This window comes from Bubalus bubalis, chromosome 21, assembly GCF_019923935.1.
Source record: "Bubalus bubalis isolate 160015118507 breed Murrah chromosome 21, NDDB_SH_1, whole genome shotgun sequence".
NCBI classification, from domain to species: Eukaryota; Metazoa; Chordata; class Mammalia; order Artiodactyla; family Bovidae; genus Bubalus; species Bubalus bubalis.
In genome coordinates this window covers 8,539,486-8,558,616 of record NC_059177.1, presented here as the reverse complement: position 1 = coordinate 8,558,616, position 19,131 = coordinate 8,539,486, and the positions used below count along the sequence as shown (strand labels likewise).

The window sequence follows — 19,131 nt, the reverse complement described above, 5'->3', positions numbered from 1 at the left end:
TGTGAAGAGCCTAATTGTTCTCACTGCTATGACTCAGGTAGGGGTGGGGCTGGGACTGTATTCTGAGGCAAGTATACTTTCTCATGAGATTCTTCCATCAGAGAAGAACGGAGGTCAGGTAAGGGTCTGGAATTCTTGGGACTGAAGAAAACCCTCTCATTCCCTCCTCTCCCGCTGATCCCCTATCCCTAACACTGCATCCTCTGCTAAACAGCAAAGCTGCCACACCCAACTGATGCCTCTTTCCCACCGGCCTCCTTGCTACATGTCAGCTTTTCAAACCTTGATGGGGAAGAGCCAGAGGGCACCGGGCTCAGTGACGGGGGTCTCTACCCCGCAGCTCTGATGGAATTCCAGTGGAACCAGCATCCTTCATCACTGTCAGGTCTGTGTGGCGCTGAGCGATCACCATGGTGAGTGCAAATCCAGCTGTTTGGAGTCAGAAAGGCCTTTACAAACCTGCCTTTCTGCTTCAGATTCCCAGGAAAGTGACAGCTCTTCTCAAGTTAAAAGAAACCAGGTCAGAGACTGGGGTACCTGAGGAATCCCTGTATCTTTTCAAGCCCACATGTCTTTGGAGTAGCTGGAACCGGCCTTAAAGTCACAGAAAAATAAGCTTGCTCTTACTCGAGCAAAGACTCTGCAGTCTCGGATTAAGTAATAAGCTTAACATACATATTCTCTGCCCCTATCTGACACAATGGGTTACAGAAAAACTCACTTGTTAGCTTAAGACAGCCCAGCTTCTGGGTCATGAAATCAAGAAAGGAGACTCTAGTCCAGTGATTCTCAAAGTAAGACCAAGACCAAGAGCATCAGCAGGACCTAAAAATTCATTAGAAATGCACACTGGGGACTTCCCTGGAAGTCCAGTGATTAAGAATCCGGCTTCCACTGCAAGGGATAAGGGTTTGATCCCTGATCAGGGAACTAAGATCCCACATGCCACAGGGCAACTGAGCCTGAAAGCTGAAACTATTGGGCTCGTGAGCCTCAACTAGAGAGTCTGTGCTACAACGGAAGATCCTACATGACGCAATCAAGAGCCAGCCTAGCCATAAAGAAAGAAATAATTTTTAAAAAAGGAAATGCACTCTCCTGGGCCCTACCCCCGGACTTACAGAATCAGAGATGCTGGGGTTGGGGGTCCAGGGATCTGTGTTTTAACAAGAACCAGGTGATTCTGTGCAAGATGTCAGAGAAACATTGCTCTCAGGATAGAAGACAGTCACTTCCCTGCCCTCTATTCGAATTAGCTCAATTTTCAGAATGTCTTCTGAGGAATGGGGGCATTCATGCTTACCTTCCTGAAGGCTGAGGAAGCCTAGATTAGAAGATCTCTTGAGGAAGCTCCCTTTCAGCTTTAATATCTATGATTTCTCGCCTTCAAAGTATTCTCATGCTTCTGCTAGGGTCAAGTTGGCAGGCGTTGATTTGTTTTCAAGCCAGGCGCCCAATGTACTTCATGTACAGCAAGAGGTAACAGGATACAAGACATCACGGTATCCCACAGAGATAGGTGAACCCTTCCTTCCGAGCCTCGTTTGTCCCCCAGGACTCACAAATTTGGCACAAGCTGCTGCACTGGCTGTGGGATATAAATGGAGGAGAAAGAATCTCCCATTTTGCTGACAGATACCTCAGAACAAGCCATGGAAGAAGCAGGAACACCAGGCCTTCTCTGCCTCTGTTATTCCAACCATCGTCTACTCTCCTGTCCCCTAAATCCAGAGCACCAAGGTCAGCCTATTTAAAATCAACCTACCACCGTCTGTTCCAAGGAAATTTGTTCTCCAGAATTTGTCCCAGACTGAAAGCTGAACACGTCCAAGGTTTAAGAGCTTATGCTGGGAGAAATTGAACATTATCTCAGGATAATGTTTTCCTACTGCTACTTAAATTTCCAGAGGCATTTACAAAAATTAAACATCAATAGGAAGACAAGTCCTTTATTTATGAAGCCAGCAATAGACATTGATCCTGTGATAATGTTATTATTTTTCTTATTGCTCCTGTCGGTGTGCATTTCATCATCATCAGGCTGGATGAGCAGAGGAGGAGCTGGATGTTTATTGACTTGCAATTGCTTGTTGCTTTAAAAAAGTCTGTGCTTCTGTCTTCAGGCCTTTAGAAAGCTAGTTCTGTACAAACACATAAGCATATTAAAGCTCTCAGTTAATTGATGTTTCTGGTCATTGCTTCCTGGATTGTTTTAAAATGTGACATGAATTTTTTTATAGGGTCAGTATTTTATTAACACATCTAGAATTTAGTCATACATCTTGACACACAAGCCACTTAACACACATAGGGAGGGCAGTAGACTCCTTTAGGCCCCTCTATCAACAAGGAAACTGGGAACAATAATTTCATTTATGGGCTTTCCTGGTGGCTCAGTGATAAAGAATTCACCTGCCAATGCAGGAGGCATGGGTTCAATCCCTGGGTCTAGAAGAACTCCTGGAAAAGGAAATGGCAACCCATTCCAGTATTCTTGCCTGGAAAATCCTAAGGACAGAGGAGCCTCGCAGACTATATAGTCCATGGGGCTGCAAAAGAGTTGAACACAACTTAGCAAGTAAACAAAGACAACAATTTCATTTATAAGAAAAGTAGATTTGGCCAAGAGTATTAGAGAATGCTGACTCATCCTGGACCCAGACAGAGGAGCCTGAGGCAGACCATGGGAAATGAGACCATCATCCTCTCAGCAAGAGTAGCTTGTCTAGTTCATCTGCGAGGAGGAGAGAGGGAGTTGACTGTGGGGTCTGCAGGATGTGAACTTGCAAATCAGGTGAGAATGGATGTGTGGATAGGGGTGAGTGTGCAGGGAAGCTTGGGTGTGACTCACTCCTGATCAGACACTGAATGAACAGAGGCAGGAAGGGGGTTAGTCCCAACGGCCAAGAATGTGCCCGTGCGGTCCTGGGATGTTCTCCTTCCCGCAATGGACACACACATGGAGTTCAGGCTGCTGAGAACTGAGGTCTAGAGAAAAGGCATCCAGCAGCTACTGTGGTCGCAGTGAGGGAAGCAGAAACAGCAGCTGGCCAGTGAATCTGAGTGTGGTTTCCACAGCAACACATGTATCCCTGGCGTGACATTCAAGACAGTGCCCTTCTCTGCCAAGGTTGGTCCCTCCTCCTGTGTTTTGGACCTCTTCCTTGATCTTCTCAGGATATCAATTAGCCCATTTCTCTTCTACGCAGAAGCCAAACCTTTCCTCTCAATCACTTAAAAAGGCTCGAGTCTCCCCCGACTTAAAAATACTTGCCTTCTACTCCACATTTCTTGCAGCTATAGTCCTCTCTCCTCCTCCTCACACCCCAAAGTTTTCCAGAAAGTTATCTCTCCCTGCAGTCTCCATATGCTCCCCTCCCACTTACTCCTCAATTCACTCCAATCCATCTTCCACCCCCATCACAGGCTTTAAAAAGCCTCTGTGATCATCAGGCGACCTCTTTACTGCTAAAGCCCAAGCATAATTTTTAATCCTCATCTTACCTGAAACCTCAGCAGTGGTGCAGACCATACCTCTTCTCTGGAATTATGTGGGCTCTCAGGACTCCTCAACCCCACAATTTCCCCCCACCCATCTCCCTGGATGCTCCTCTATTTTCTCTGCAGGTTCCCACTCCCTATCCAACTTGCTAGAGCCCCTATAGACTCTTGAGAGTTGTCCTTGATTGCTCTTTCTCCCTTACTTCTCCATCAAAACCATCAGTAAGTCCTGTTAATTTGGGCCCTTCAGTAATTGTGTATTCTGTGCACTGTCTTCACTCCTCTCACATGTGGAGAGCTGCTGTAGCCCCTCAAGAACAAAGAGATAAAGTTGCCTAAGGTCACACAGCTAATTAATGGCCATGGAAACAGGACCCAAGTATTTCAGCCCCTGGTGCACTGGTATGTCCACATCACCCTAATATAATCATACATTTTTCAGGAAAACCAAAATTGATTATGGATATGATGTCATTTATCATCAAGATTTTGTTGAGGAAAAATAGGGGAGTGTTGTTGTTGTTCCAACTCTATGCAACCCCTTGGACTGCAGCATGCCAGGCTTTCCTATGCCTCACCATCTCCCTATGTTTGCTCAAATAGAGGAGTGTAGGATCCCTCTAAGCAGAAATGTCCCCCTTTGAATTGGCATGATTAGAAAAAAATCAAGACAAAATTCCATGCATGTCCTCAGAAGACTTTCCTGAGGATCTTTTTCCTGGGAACTTAACCAACATTGAGAGTCCAACTCTCTCCATCTCATCTCGGTAACAGCAGGAGCTGATGACAACCAAGGAAGGAAGGAGACAAGCAAGACTCAATCTTCAAAGGTTTGGCTACAACTGTCATCAAGAAGTGAGAACAGCAGATGAGGCAACAACACTCCCTGAAATAATCGAATCATAAGGACTGTCCTGTGGAACACAGAGCTGACATCCTGAGTGGCTTCAGGAGGCAAATTGAAAGCTCAAGAGAAGCTCAAGAGTTCAGCCTTGTATTATATAGGGAAGACCTGTTGGAACTGTCCAAGGTACCAAGAGAGGAACTAGGTGGGAGGGACATCATTTTTCTTTGTTAAGTAGACTCTTGCACCAGGGTGAGCCAGACAAAACAAAATCTGGTTTTCATACCATGCCTCATGGCTAAGACCAGGCTGGGTGGCTTGACCTTCTTAACAACACTAACAGACCAGTGGGCACATACTATACCTTGCTTTAAAAAGTGGGAATTTAGACTCACAAAAGTTATGACCTCAATCACACAGTAAACTAATGGAGGATTCAAGATTTCACTCATCCACTCAACACAATTTTATGGAACACCCTTATGTTGTACTGGAGTCGAAAATGGCAACCCACTCCAGTATCCTTGCCTGGAGAATCCCATGGATAGAGGAGCCTGGTGGGCTACAGTCCGTGGGGATGCAAAGAGCCAGACACAAATGAAGTGACTTAGCATGCATTATATTGTACATACTATGTGAAAGAAAGAAAGTGAAGTTGCTCAGTCGTGTCCAACTCTTTGCGACCCCATGGACTGTAGTCTACCAGGCTTCCATGGGATTTTTCAGGCAAGAGTACCAGGGTGGGTTGTCATTTCCTTCTCCAGGGGATCTTCCCAACCCAGGGATCGAACCCAGGTCTCCCGCACTGCAGGCAGAGGCTTTACCCTGTGAGCCACCAGGGAAGCCCCACATACTATGTAAGCATGATAGATAAAGATGGGAAAGGTAATCCCGTATCACCAAGGAGATAACTGGAGGAGGCCCATTGATGTACAGTGAGATGATATGGAGGTTAGTAAGTCCAGGAGGCTACTGAATACAGATGAGGGCTATCTAACCTGCTAGAAAGGAAAGAGGTGGTCAAAGAATGTATGACCGGAACCAAGACTTGAAAAATCAGCTAACAAAACTTAACAGGGTAAAGAATGGCTGTGGAGAGGATGCTGTTAACACTCCACCAGGATCTCCTTTGCCAGGCAGGGTTCCCACCATCCAGCTTCTGTAGACATCTCAATCGCTATGATTCACACTGACCCCATTCTCAGGACAGCTGGCCCCAGCCAGGGGGAGGTACCTCACTCATACACAGCGATACTGTTAGTCACTCAATCACATCTGACTGTTTGTGGTCCCATGGATTGCAGCCTGCCAGGCTCCTCTGTCCATAGAATTCTCCTGGAAAGAATACTGGAGTGGAATATTGAAAGATTCCCTTCTCCAGGGGATATTCCTGACCCAGGGATTGGACCCAGGGATTGAACCCAGGCCTCCCACATTGCAGACAGATCCTTTACTGTCTGAGCCACCAGTCAAGTCCTATATGTAGGGATATCCCCTCTGCAATGACTCACTCTCATGGGGGTCCAGGGGCCCTGCCTGAAATTGGGACCATTTCTGTGATGCAACTCACACTCAGAGCTCCCTGTAGGAACAGCTGAGCTCACATTCTTGCTCATCTCCTTACCCTATACTCCTTCCTTACCCTATACTTCTTCCTTCCCTTCCCTTCTCCTGCCACCACTCCCTTAAGAAACCATATGAATCCCTGGCTTCCTTTCTGCTTTTAGAAAACCTAAGTCAGGGAGAAGAATGTTCTAGATGGAGAGAACAATGGTGCAAAGGCATGGATATGAGAGAGCCCAGAACAACACAGCACAGCTGTGAGCTTGGGCAGAGGGATGAGCAGTGGTGGGGCATGACAGAAACCAGACGGATGCCCAGATGTCTCCCAACATCCAGCCAGTCACATGCCACCTCTCCACACTAAGCTGACCTCTGATCTCCCTCATGGTTGCCTTCAAAGCAATATTTCAGCACATATCTAGATAAAGTGAGTTTCTAGAGGAAGGAGTTACAAACCAAGATTCCTGGATTTATTCAGTAGCATTTTACAAAGTAGAAACGAAGAGGAGCTCCCTGAAATTTCCTGACTCCCAAAACTGCACCGCCTCAGTGGAACTGGCCACTGACTCCACTTTCGGGAGAGCGAATTATCTCCGTGGCTGTTTTTGTCCTTCCTTGCCTCTCCAGCAACAGCGGCCTCCTCCTCTCCCCTTTCATTGGCTTCTCTCCTCTCTGGCCTCCGCTCATGAGGTCTTGCCCCTGGGTCTCTGTAGCACTCAGTTGTATTTCTAAAACTGTCCAAAGCCAATGAAGCTCTTTAATCACAAAGTGGAGCTGCCAGGGAAAGAATGCTAATTGGAAACTTTTATCTCTTGAGGTCCTGGAAAGATTAGAGACAAATACGCTTCTTTTGTCTATCATGCCATTAGCACAGAACAGACTCAGGAGGGGCAAAAAATGAAATGTGGTCCCAGATATAAGAAATTAATCCAAGAAACATACCGATTCCTAAGCAAATGACAGATCTTTGGACTTTAAAAACTAAGGATAATGGCCCATATGGAGGCAGTTATTTTTTTCTTAGGAAGCACAGGAGTGGTCAAAGGCAGAGAGAAACAGATTCCAAACACCCAGGTGGGGCTCACGATGAAGCCTGAGGCTCAAACAAGGCCTAGTCCCTGCATCACGGTTCAGGTCCAGGATAGAATCCCGTCTCACAGCCAAATGTGGAGTCTTCTATACGCCAAGCCTTCCATTAATCCCTGGAATCACAGACAAAAATAAGACACAGTTCTTGTCCTCAGAGCTTAGGAGGAGAAATAGATACATAGAAAATACATTCTCAGCATAGTTGCCTTAGCTGAAAGAAAGAGAAGAGGCATGTTGCTCCTCTTCAGGAGGAGGCAGAAGGCAGGGCAGGCTTTCCCTTCATGGACCACACAGAAGAAAGATCCGCATTTTCTTCCTAAACATGCCATCCACCCAAAGCCAGAACACCAACCCCATGTTATTATTTCATGTTCTTTCCTGCCTCTTCAGTGATAACAACAGAACAATTCTGCTACCTCCCCCAAAAAAATCCATTTAAAGGCTCTCATGAAGGTTCCCCAAACCATAAATGGCTGAAGGACTGAACTTGAACAAAATCTGGGGCCAGAGCAGCTCTGAGGACTCAAGTCGCAGAAGTTAAAGCCAGCTACTCTGAGTACCACTGAGGAATCAATGGGCTCCAGATCATTGTCCTAGTCTGACCTCACTCTGGGAAAAGCAGCATCTGACTGCATGAGCTAATGGTATAAGACCAACCATCACACTCTTCTTTACTCCTCACAGGATGAGGAGAGTGGTCCTCCAAAGCCAAGTGCTGCTCCTGCCAGAAGGTGGCGGGGTTCAACATGGAACACGTAAACCACACGGGCCCACCTGAGATCTGTAGCCAAGAATTGCATCCGAGGAGTTCTTTTTAAAAAGTCAAGAGACTCAGCCCCTTCCCTGGACACACTGACTCAGAAGTTCCTGGATGGGACCCAGAAATCAATATTATAATAAGCTCCGAAGTCACTGGTCAGTGAAGCTGAACCATCTCCTTGACCTGGATGAAGTTGGTCATATCAGCATCCACCAGGAACGGGCTAACATGTTTGGTTCAGAACCAAACTGCCATGAAAATGATGATTTATTTTTTTCTACCCTTTTTGAACTGCCTACATTGAAATCCATTATAATTGTATTACAAGCTGAGGAAAACAGCACTGAATTTCTGCCCCATCCTGGATTCTCACCTGACTGAGGAATTATAAGCATGGGAATATGGCTGGATCCCCACTGTTACCCCTAAAGACCCCTACAGCTACCTGTCTGAACTTCTAAAGTGAAGTGAAGTCGCTCAGTTGTGTCCAATTCTTTGCAGCCCCATGGACTGCAGTCTACCACACTCCTCCATCCATGGGATTTTCCAGGCAAGGGTACTGGAGTGGGTTGCCATTACCAAAACACCACAGTGCTCAGGTTTCAGGAGAGATCTTTCATTCAACCCCACTACATATCCAGGACCTAGAGCAGAGGCTGTTGCATATAAGGCTCTCTCTATATTTACTGAGTGGAGCAAGGGAAAAAACAGAGGGGTTTTTTTTGAGCCACACCCCCAAACGTCAACCAGAGAATGAATTTATGAGTACCTTTTCACTGAGATGTAGAAAAAGCAGACCAAGGGAGGCAGTGACAATATCTGGCCAAAGCAACCCTGACTTCAGAAACAGTATCTTATCCTATGCCAGAGAGACATTATTCTTTATTAATACAAACAAACAAAACAACCTTTGTGCCTGAAACTCCTTTTAAAACTGTGCTGGTCCTCCACCAAGCATTCCAACCCCTCTGAGTGCTGAATTATTTACTGTTTATTCCTGCGTGGAGAGGGGGCAGTGGTTAAGGAAAATTTCTTCTCCAGTGCTCCACCCTTCTGATTGAAGCCACAATGCAAATTGGGGGGCGATTCAGGGCTTAACAATAGCATCCCACTAATCTTTGCAGGATTGCAAATAAAGGAGGCTGGATCCTTAGGAGGCCTATTAGAGCTAAAGTCTCCCAGCTCCTATTGTTAAAGAACATTCATTACCAAGCTCGCATATAAAATCCTGAGAAGGAAGCAAATGTGAGTCTGCAGTAGTTCTTATGCTATTGCCTCTCGGGGCTAATTAGAGCTGTTTTTGTAATTCACCAGCTATAAATTCCTTGTGATGCTCTCACAGCCCTGGAAGACTGGCCACCCCAGGTCAGGATTTTGTGCTGACACGGCACATCCACCCACTGACAATCACTCAACCGACCACCTTGTGGTTGGTGGCCCTCAGATACCTGGGATGGCTTCTCAGTTTGCTAATTGTTTTCCTGTTCTCTGCTGATCAGGTTAAAAGATAACTCTGCAGACAATATGAGGTAGCACCTGCCTTATTCTCAGCTAATTTATTTTAAATTGATTTAGTACAGACTTTTTACCCGGTGATGTCTACAAACTTATGAATTCATTTCCTCATCTACCTTCTTGAATTTGATCAAGGAATGAAAATGGCTATAAAGCTTTATGGCAAGACTTTGGAAGAACAGACAAAGGGAACCAAGCCAAACTAACCTCAAAACTGAAAAACAAATATTTCAAAAGTTTCTTATCTATGATGGGAGATGACAGGATAGGTAGTTACACAAAATCTAACATCTGATAATATGGAAGAAATCATCATGCTCATTGACCAAACTTCTGTAATTATCTGGCCCTTTATATTTTTTTCCACTTGTCATGTAATCCGCCCAATAATCCAATGGATGTAGATACCTCTTAACAGCATTTTACTTTAAAAAAAATTTTAAATAGGGCTTAGGGAAATTAAAGTACCTGCGTGAGATCACACAGTCAGGAAGATTTGAACCTTGGGCAGTTCAAGTGCAAAGTCGGAACCCTTTTGACATCATCTATATTTTAAAATCCCTTTACTTTGACCTGCCAAGCAGCTAAACCAGAAGGTGATTTGGGGTCTTACAAAAGGATTCGTTACTTTCATAAAAGATTCACGACTGGGCTCCTTGAAATAGCCAACTCCCCTATTGTGCTGAAAATATAATTCAAGCTCCAAAAATGTCTATGTACAAGGAACATTTCTACACCACATCTGCTATGTAAAGGAGAGCAGGGTTCTGGCATAGTGACTTTTCTAAACAGAAGCACCAAAGCCGTAGGACTGATGAGGACAGTGGCATCATGAGGACACGATACTGTCCAGCATCACGACATCACGTGAATTCAGTGATTAGTGAATGTCCTGCACCCACTGATCACCCAGTTGCTCTCTGCCAGTCAGCACTTTTTTCAGATGTCTTAAAATACAGTCTCTGATAGACTGCAAAAATGGTCATGAATTTCTTCTCTCTCATCCAGACACGAAGTCTATTTGTCCTCCCTTTGAATCTTGATCGGCCATGTGATTTGCTCTGACCAACAAGAGATTAGCAAAGATGATATAATCAGAGATTAGGAAAGTGTTTACGCACCCTGGCTGGTCGACTTGCTGAGCTTGGAACCCAGAGACCATCATGTGATTCAGTCTGAGATGGTGTGCTGGAGGCTGAACGGTCATGTGGAAGAGAACCAAGGCACCCCAGGGAGCCCCACAACCAACAGGCAACCGGATCCTGGCCGCCAGCCTGCCAACCACTCGACACACCGGGAGGCCATGGTAGATCATCGAGCAGACCTGCCAGCTGAGAGCAGACGTGTGAGCGAACCAGCCACAACCAGCTGAGCTAGCCCAGGCCAGAGGAACTGGCCGCTTCACAGCGTTCAGTTCAGTTCAGTTCAGTCACTCAGTCGTGTCCAACTCTTTGCGACCCCATGAATCGCAGCATGCCAGGCCTCCCTGTTCATCACCAACTCCCGGAGTTCACTCAGACTTGTGTCCATAGAGTCAGTGATGCCATCCAGCCATCTCACCCTCTGTCGTCCCCTTCTCCTCCTGCCCCCAATCCCTCCCAGCATCAGTCTTTTCCAATGAGTCAACTCTTCGCATGAGGTGGCCAAACTACTGGAGTTTCAGCTTTAGCATCATTCCTTCCAAAGAACACCCAGGGCTGATCTCCTTCAGAATGCACTGGTTGGATTTCCTTGCAGTCCAAGGGACTCTCAAGAGTCTTCTCCAACACCACAGTTCAAAAGCATCAATTCTTCAACACTCAGCCTTCTTCACAGTCCAACTCTCACATCCATACATGACCACTGGAAAAACCATAGCCTTGACTAGACGGACCTTTGTTGGCAAAGTAATGTCTCTGCTTTTGAATATGCTATCTAGGTTGGACATAACTTTCCTTCCAAGGAGTAAGCATCTTTTGATTTACAGCGTTACGAACTAACAAAGTTGCAGGATGAGATTTTTAACAATTACACAGTACGAGGCATTTCCTGTCTGCTATGCTCTGAGGCCTTAGCAAGTAGAAAAGAAAACCATAAAACTGCCAGAAGTAAAAGACAACAAGAGAGAGAACAAGGTGTGTAAAGTAAAAACGGAGTGGATGAGAAGTTAAAGGGCTCAGAAAACCACGATTAGCATTTAGCTCTTCTGTCTCCCAGTTCACTGATCTTTCCACGACACCGATCTCTTTCTCTGAATGTCTGAGGCTAACTGGACCAATTCCCCACTCCTATGGTAGTCTCCAGCCCTCGGGGAGGCAAGTCAATTGGAGGTTTAAGTTAATAATAAATGAAGAATTTTTTCCAGTGTGTTTCTTCATTTCTCCTTCCCTCTTCAGATCTCTTCTGCAGGTGATTCGAGTCAGCCAGCAAAGGAGGGAAAGAAGTGGATAAAAAGACAGACAGAAGCTACAGTGATGTTGTATGACTAGAGGGTGTTTTTCACCTTCAAAGCACATTGACTGCAAATTACAGGATATACTTTCACAGTTCACATTTCTGTAGAATATCTACTTTTGAGTTCCTGAGCAGAAGAGAATATGTTACTTTAAAAAAAAAAAAGTATAACAGACAATGGATGTGCTCCACTCCAAGGGGAGGGGAAGGGAGGGGAACCCTCAGGAGCTGTCAGTTTTCTGGCCAGCAGTCAAGTCAAGGACCCTTCTTTCCGCACTGGAGTGGTTACTCCTGTAAAGGGTGAGGAGGTGGCCTATCCCCTCCCTCCATCATAAAAAACTACACAACCCTAACATACTCAATAATGTTTAATTCAGGTTCAAGCTATATAATTCAATACCCACCTCCAGAAACCACCTCTTGGGGATGGGAAGAAATGTAAGCACACTGTGTATTCAGTGGGTACCCAGCATCATAAGCTATTCAAATATTTATGGACCTCTGTTTTGGCTGGTAAACAGTACAACTGCCATATGCAGGCTTAATTCATAATGTAAATTCTAGTACATATGGTTTATCACGGTAAACCACACATTACTGCGCATCAAAATGTCCTTCCTCTTTGGATATGGATCCACAGGAGTCCACTATTACTTTTTTAATGAACTGAAAATTTGCCTCCTGGTTCAAAAGTGAGAGAAGGAGGCCCCTCAGACAAGCTGGGTGTGAACTATTTATACACACCCAGAAGAGACACCTCACCTTGCTGGGCTCAGGTAGTGGCTGAATACTGGCCAGGGCCCATGGGCATGGTCAGATGTCAGTACGGGGTGTCTTGGTGAGCCTGCTTTAGCTGATGAGCTGTCCGCAGTGGGGAGCAGCCATCCCAGACACTGGGAACCAGTCTTGGAGGGAACTCTGCCAGACACCCCAGCAAGTGGCCGTGGAGCCCCCCCAAACCCCATCGAGTGACCTCTGGGCAGGGGAGGCTCACCCTACTCACCTCTCCCACACAGACATGCTCCCACAGGAAGATGGCATCTGTTGGGGATTTTCTCCCCGGGACTTGGAAGTGATGAACCTGAAAGAATGCTCAGACAGTCTCTTGCAAGGACTGACAAGTTTATTTCTACAGTCAAGCCTTTTTATAGAAGTAGGAACAAAGAGCTTAGAGTATACAGCCAGCAGAGCGCATACGGGGTTAACACCTAATCAGTAAAAATATTTCTAAGGACAGCGCGCTCTAAGTGACCCATGTGCTTATCCCATAACCCATTTTCTCAAGCAACATCCTTAATATTTATCATTAAATCTTGGCACCAGGCATAACCAAAGGCAGGAGATGTTTTTCTGCCCAAGCACACCAAGCCGGGGTATTTCTGGCCCTTCGCCATTTTCCCAAGGACTTCCTCCAACCGGCTATTTTGTACTGGGCTTCCCAACAGCATCCACCCAAAAGCCCATCAACAACCACAGCTCCGCCTTCATTTTTGCCCATGTCCCTTTTCTTTGTCCTTCATCCTCTGAATTTTGTCACACTTTGACACACTTCGTGGAGAGTGCCCTCAACCAGCTGCCTCCTTCCCAACAGTGCCCACTCTCCTGTGACTGGTGTGTGGGGGGCCCATGGTTCTTCAGAGTTCCTTTCCCTCCATGAAAAAGCCAGCCAAAGATCCCAGTCCAGCTACTGCAGAGCCAGCTTGCTCCTCACCTACCATCCTGGACTCCTGCCTCCTCCTCTCTGCTGGTCCCTTTGGAGCCCCACCCCCCGCATGGGCCCAGGACCAGTGCCAACCTGACTAACTGCAGGCAAGAGAAGATGGAAGGAGAGGACTCAAGGCCTGGAGACCATTAGAGAGCGCAACACTAAGATGGAGAAAGGTGCAGGCCCCACTCAGGTTCTGATGAGAATCGTCTCTCAGTGACTATCGGTGCAATGAGAAAGATGCTGGACAAGTCTGAAGCACCATCAAACCTGACTAGGTGGCTCTGACTAGCACCATTTAGCTACTGCAGACCAACAATTTCAAAGGTGCAACAAAAAACTAGGAAATTATTATTTTGATGTGATAAAGGGTTTGTGTTACAACATACAACACTTTGAAAGCAGCTTTTAGATTATACTTTAGAAGTTTACCTTATGTGTGTGTAAATAGTCTGTGTATGCATATATACACACATTCTAAAAATAGTAACAATATAGTATATATAATATATACTATAGTATATAACAGACATATATCATATACAATATAAATATATATACGTAGTATATATTGATATAATTTATCAGTTAGTTGCTCAGTCCTGTCTGACTCTTTGCAACCCCATGGACTGCAGCACGCTAGACTTCCCTTTCCATCACCAACTCTCAGAGTTTACTCAAACTCATGTCCATCGAGTTGGTGATGCCATCCAACCATCTCATCCTCTGGTGTCCCCTTCTCCTCTTGCCTTCAATCTTTCCCAGCATCAGGGTCTTTTCCAGTGAGTCAGTTCTTCGCATCAGGTGGCCAAAGCACTGGAGTTTCAGCTTGAGCATCAGTCCTTCTAATGAATATTCAGGACTGATTTCCTTTAGGATGGACTGGTTGGCTCTCCTTGCAGTCCAAGGGACTCTCAGGAGCCTTCTCCAACACCATAGTTCAAAAGCATCAATTTTTCGGTGCTCAGCTTTCTTTATAGTCCAACTTTCACATCCTCACATGACCACTGGAAAAACCACAGCTTTGACTAGATGGACCTTTGTTGGCAAAGTAATGTCTCTGCTTTTTAATATGCTGTCTAGGTTGGTCATAGCTTTTCTTCCAAGGAGTAAGCATCTTTTAATTTCATGGCTGTAGTCACCATCTGCAGTGATTTTGGAGCCCAGGAAAATAAAGTGTCACTGTTTCCACTGTTTCCCTATCTACTTGCCATGAAGTGATGGGACCAGATGCCATGATTTTAACTTTCTGAATGTTGAGTTTTAAGTCAACTTTTTCACTCTCCTCTTTCACTTTCATCAAGAGGCTCTTTAGTTCTTCTTCACTTTCTGCATAAGGGTGGTGTCACCTGTGTATCTGAGGTTACTGATATTTCTCCCGGCAATCTTGATTCCAGCTTGTGCTTCCTCCAGCCAGGCATTTTGCATGATAAACTCTGCATATAAGTTAAATAATCAGGGTGACAACATACAGCCCTGATGTACTCCTTTCCTGATTTGGAACCAGTCTGTTGTTCCATGTCCAGTTCTAACTGTTGCTTCTTGATCTGCATACAGATTTCTCAGGAGGCAGGTAAGGTGGTCTGGTATTCCCATCTCTTGAAGAATTTTCCAGTTTGTTGTGATCCACACAGTCAACAGCTTTGACATAGTCAATAAATCAGAAGTAGATGGTTTATGGAACTCTCTTGCTTTTTCGATGATCCAACAGATGTTGGCAATCTGATCTCTGTTTCTTCTGCCTTTTCCAAATCCAGCTTGAACATCTGGAAGTTCATGGTTCACAAACTGCTGAAGCCTGCCTTGGAGAATTTTAAGCATTACTTAAATTTAATTTATACATAGTACATATATATATAGTTTAGTTATACAAATAAATAGGGTATACTTTTTATTTTTTATATTATACACCAGTCATTAAATGCTTTAAATATCTAGGTGCAATTAATATATCTAATTGATAACATATAGGAGATAATAAGAGACATCACACGTATGGAACCTTGAGTGTCATAGTGCCTAATCCCCCCAATATTTAGACTAGTCTAAACCAATCACAGTAATTCCATTGTCTTATGGATTAGTAGCTAAGAAATGGGCATTTAACGCAACTCCAGCCCATGAGAAATGACTCTCCTGGAGATTCAGGGACAAGTTTTCTCAATGTAAAGAGAAAGCCACAGAAAAGGTTGTCCTCTGCCTCTGGTGCTGTGGTGTCCAGATGACATGGGGTTGCTGAGGCCACCAGGCCTCCAATCTGAGGACAAACCCAGAGTGTTGAGGAAGCTGGCGCCATCACACACACATCACACACACCCCCACATGAAGTAAGCTTCCTCCTTTCTTAATTTTTTGTGCGAGCAGTTCCTATTCCTTGGGGACAAAGCATCTTATCAGACATGGGACATCATTTCTAGACCTGCCCTTTCTCTCCACACTGATTGCTCCTTTCTCTCCCTACTTCTTTTGGTTTTGGCCTCTAACAGGGGTGGACAGTCTCTACCTGTCACCACTGACATTGCTGCTTTAAAAGAAGGAGAAGTTCTACCTTTCAGGAGAAGGAGGCAGGAAAGGGCCACTACTTGACTCTGATTTCAGTGTGAGAATGAGGCCAGAGTCCAGACAAAGAAGCTCACACCGCGAGCTAATGACCACCCTGCCAGTGCCCCTCCTCTCTTGATTATGCTAAAGACAACGTCTGTTTCCCAGGCCCAGGAGACCTTGTACAGGGCTCTCCCTTAGGTCCTTAGCCCTGTGAGGGCAAGCAGTGGGGGGGACACCATGTAGCCACCTAAAAAAATGAAATAAAGTCTTCCTCCTGATGGTGATTTCTCATAAATATGACAAAGTCAACCTGATCTCAAGAAGAAAACTAACACAATCCTCCAATTGGAAATTATCAAGACAGAATTAAAGGCATTTAATACTGCCTGTTAGCAAGTTCTATCTGGCACAAGATTTCCCTTGAATAATGCATTCAAGTAAGAGATTTTCACTCTCCCCATTTCCCCAGAGACTTAGAAAAACAAAACTCTAAAAACAAGGTGTTTAGGAGGCAACTGGAACCTTTTAATGGCATGTATAATAGATATTTTCACCCCTGGTTGAGTTAAAAGTATAATTTTAATTGTAACTGGGATTTGTCATTACAACTTAAAAGTTGAGACAGTTCGAGATGATATAAATTATTACTAGAACTACTCCAACTTCCCTGGGAGAGTTTGTGATGGGATAATCAAATTGGGAACATCAATGGGGGTTAGAAAGTTGGAATTATTTATCAGTCAGTTCAGTCACTCAGTTGTGTCCGACTCTTTGCGACCCCATGGACTGCAGCATGCCAGGCTTCCCTGTCCATCGCCAATTCCCGGAGCTTGCTCAAACTCACATCCATCGAGTCGGTCATGCCATCCAACCATTTCATCCTCTGTTATACATACTATTTTTGAAGAAAGCAACCAAGTTATGAGCTCTCCTAAGTATCATAGCTTATCACTGGTGCTCTGGGATGGTGGCAAAGCATTCTGGATGAGAGGAGAAAGATGCTCAGAGGGCTTTCCAAATAATAGTAAACAACAGGTTAATGGTAAATATTTGAGAAATCATGAAATGTCCTATTTATAAGTGCCCACAATAGGAAGTCTACCCAGAGTAAAATGAGATGCATCTGTCTAAAAAGATACATAAAATCCTATCAAATTCAGTCTGGGTTAAGTTAGAAATGTGGATATAAAAGCTAGGTATATAATATTAAATATGCCTACCTTCAAAATCCCTAAATGCTGAGTCATCTTATCCCTGCCCATTTCTACAGGAATAGAAGAGGGGTATGTCTTGAAGGTACCATTTGTGGGCTGCTGTCCAATACACAGGAATCCTTCCTGCTTCAGCTTTCTCACATCTAAAAGAATAAGAAGGAAACAGCAATGTGGAATCCCAGAGAAAGCAAGCATCTAACCTAGTCCTCAGACCCTGAAGTCTATGATAACACGGTCATGCACCACTCTGCCCACTCCCTGTGGGTCATGCCCTGTGACATTTTAATAAAGTGAGAAGTGGATTTACTCAGCAACAGATGTTCCCAGCTGATGGGTTCCAGATACAGCATCAGTGGTGGTAGAAACCCAGTTCCCCAAATCTATCCAGATAAACTGTGCCCAGAACTTAGACTCAGGAAGACCTCTAGAAACACTGACAGGATATATGCTTATTTTTCAACACTAGGTTGGTGTTTTATAAAAAATGTTTCACCAACACCGGGTTCCTGCCAGCACCTTCCACTAATACACGTGAGCAAGTTTTGTTCGTCCTCCAAACTCAGCAGCTCTGAGAATTGGAAGCGCCTCACTCCACTTGAATAAATTTTGAAATAAGATAGAGCTAATGAAGTCACTGCAATGGACAACTCTTCAGGAAAAGAAGGATGAAACAAAGACAGAGAGATGGCAGGCCCTGGCAAACAGAAATCTCATCAGGAACCCTGCAGCAGAACAAGCTATGTTGATAAAGCAACCAAGGGAAAAGACCACAGCCAGAACATTCTCCTCCATGCCCGTAGAGCCCTCAGGGGACAGGCCACACCCAGCTCAGCAGAGACAAGCGGGGATGGGACCTGATGACTTAACCTGTGTGCCTTCCTCCCATTTAAAGCCTCACAAAGCCCTCCAACTCTCCCTACTAAGTTCTCTACAGTGGAAACTGCAAGATTCAGGCCACAGATACTAAGTTTAAGGCAATAAAGACTCCAGGGATGATGATGATCTACATTGTTTAGAGTAACACTGGCTGCTGCAGCAAGTAAGTCTAAAAATAAAAAAGGGAAACATGATAGTTTTTTCCGTGTTCACCTAAGAGTTCTTGACAGAGAATGGATTCTTCCACATAGTCATTCAGGCAGATGGTTGATCGTGGATCTTCAACACATGGCTTCCAAGGTCACCCTGAAAGTCATCTCTGTCTCAGGCAGTTGTAAAAGGTGCACAGCATGAAAGAACTTGCATGGGAGGTTTGTGTGCCAAACCTGGCAGGGATACGCATCACTGAGTCCTGCAGCCCATTGGCTAGAACCCGGTCACATGACCATGCTGAACTGCAAGGGAAGGTTGGGAAATGTAGTCTAGCCCTAGAATTTTCATACAGTCAGTGGTCTTTGCCACCAGGGACAATGATCAACTCAAAACTTCCTAAAATTCTCTTTTGCGTAAGAGGAAATAAAGTCCTAAATAGACACTTTAGAATCCAGTTTCATGTATCATTATGTCTACACAGGGGCAGAAGACGTTGAAGGTTCCAATCTTTCTGCTAGGGCACTGAGCCCAGCTTGGTGTTTCTTAAAGTGTACTAGCAACTGGCTCAGCAGTTCAAGTATTTTGGTGTCCACAAATACTACAGAAACATGGAAATACCTGTTCATAAGAAATGTAAATGTGCTATCAGTTCAGTTCAGTTCAGTCACTCAGTCGTGTCCGACTCTTTGCGACCCCATGAATTGCAGCATGCCAGGCCTCCCTGTCCATCACCAACTCCCGGAGTTCACTCAGACTCATGTCCATTGAGTCAGTGATGCCATCCAGCCATCTCATCCTCTGTTGTCCCCTTCTCCTCCTGCCCCCAATCCCTCCCAGCATCAGAGTCTTTTCCAATGAGTCAACTCTTCGCATGAGGTGGCCAAACTACTGGAGTTTCAGCTTTAGCATCATTCCTTCCAAAGAACACCCAGGG

General features: G+C 45.0%; 1 long non-coding RNA gene across 1 annotated transcript in view; it reads right to left on the bottom strand.

Moving 5' to 3' along the window:
- Window positions 1–1,942: 1,942 nt before the first annotated feature.
- LOC123331009 overlaps window positions 1,943–19,131 on the bottom strand; it is an 84,255-nt gene continuing 67,066 nt past the window's right edge. The window contains exon 4 of the long non-coding RNA XR_006547390.2: window positions 1,943–2,141. This is a non-coding gene — a long non-coding RNA (uncharacterized LOC123331009). The remainder of the gene's footprint in view (window positions 2,142–19,131) is intronic.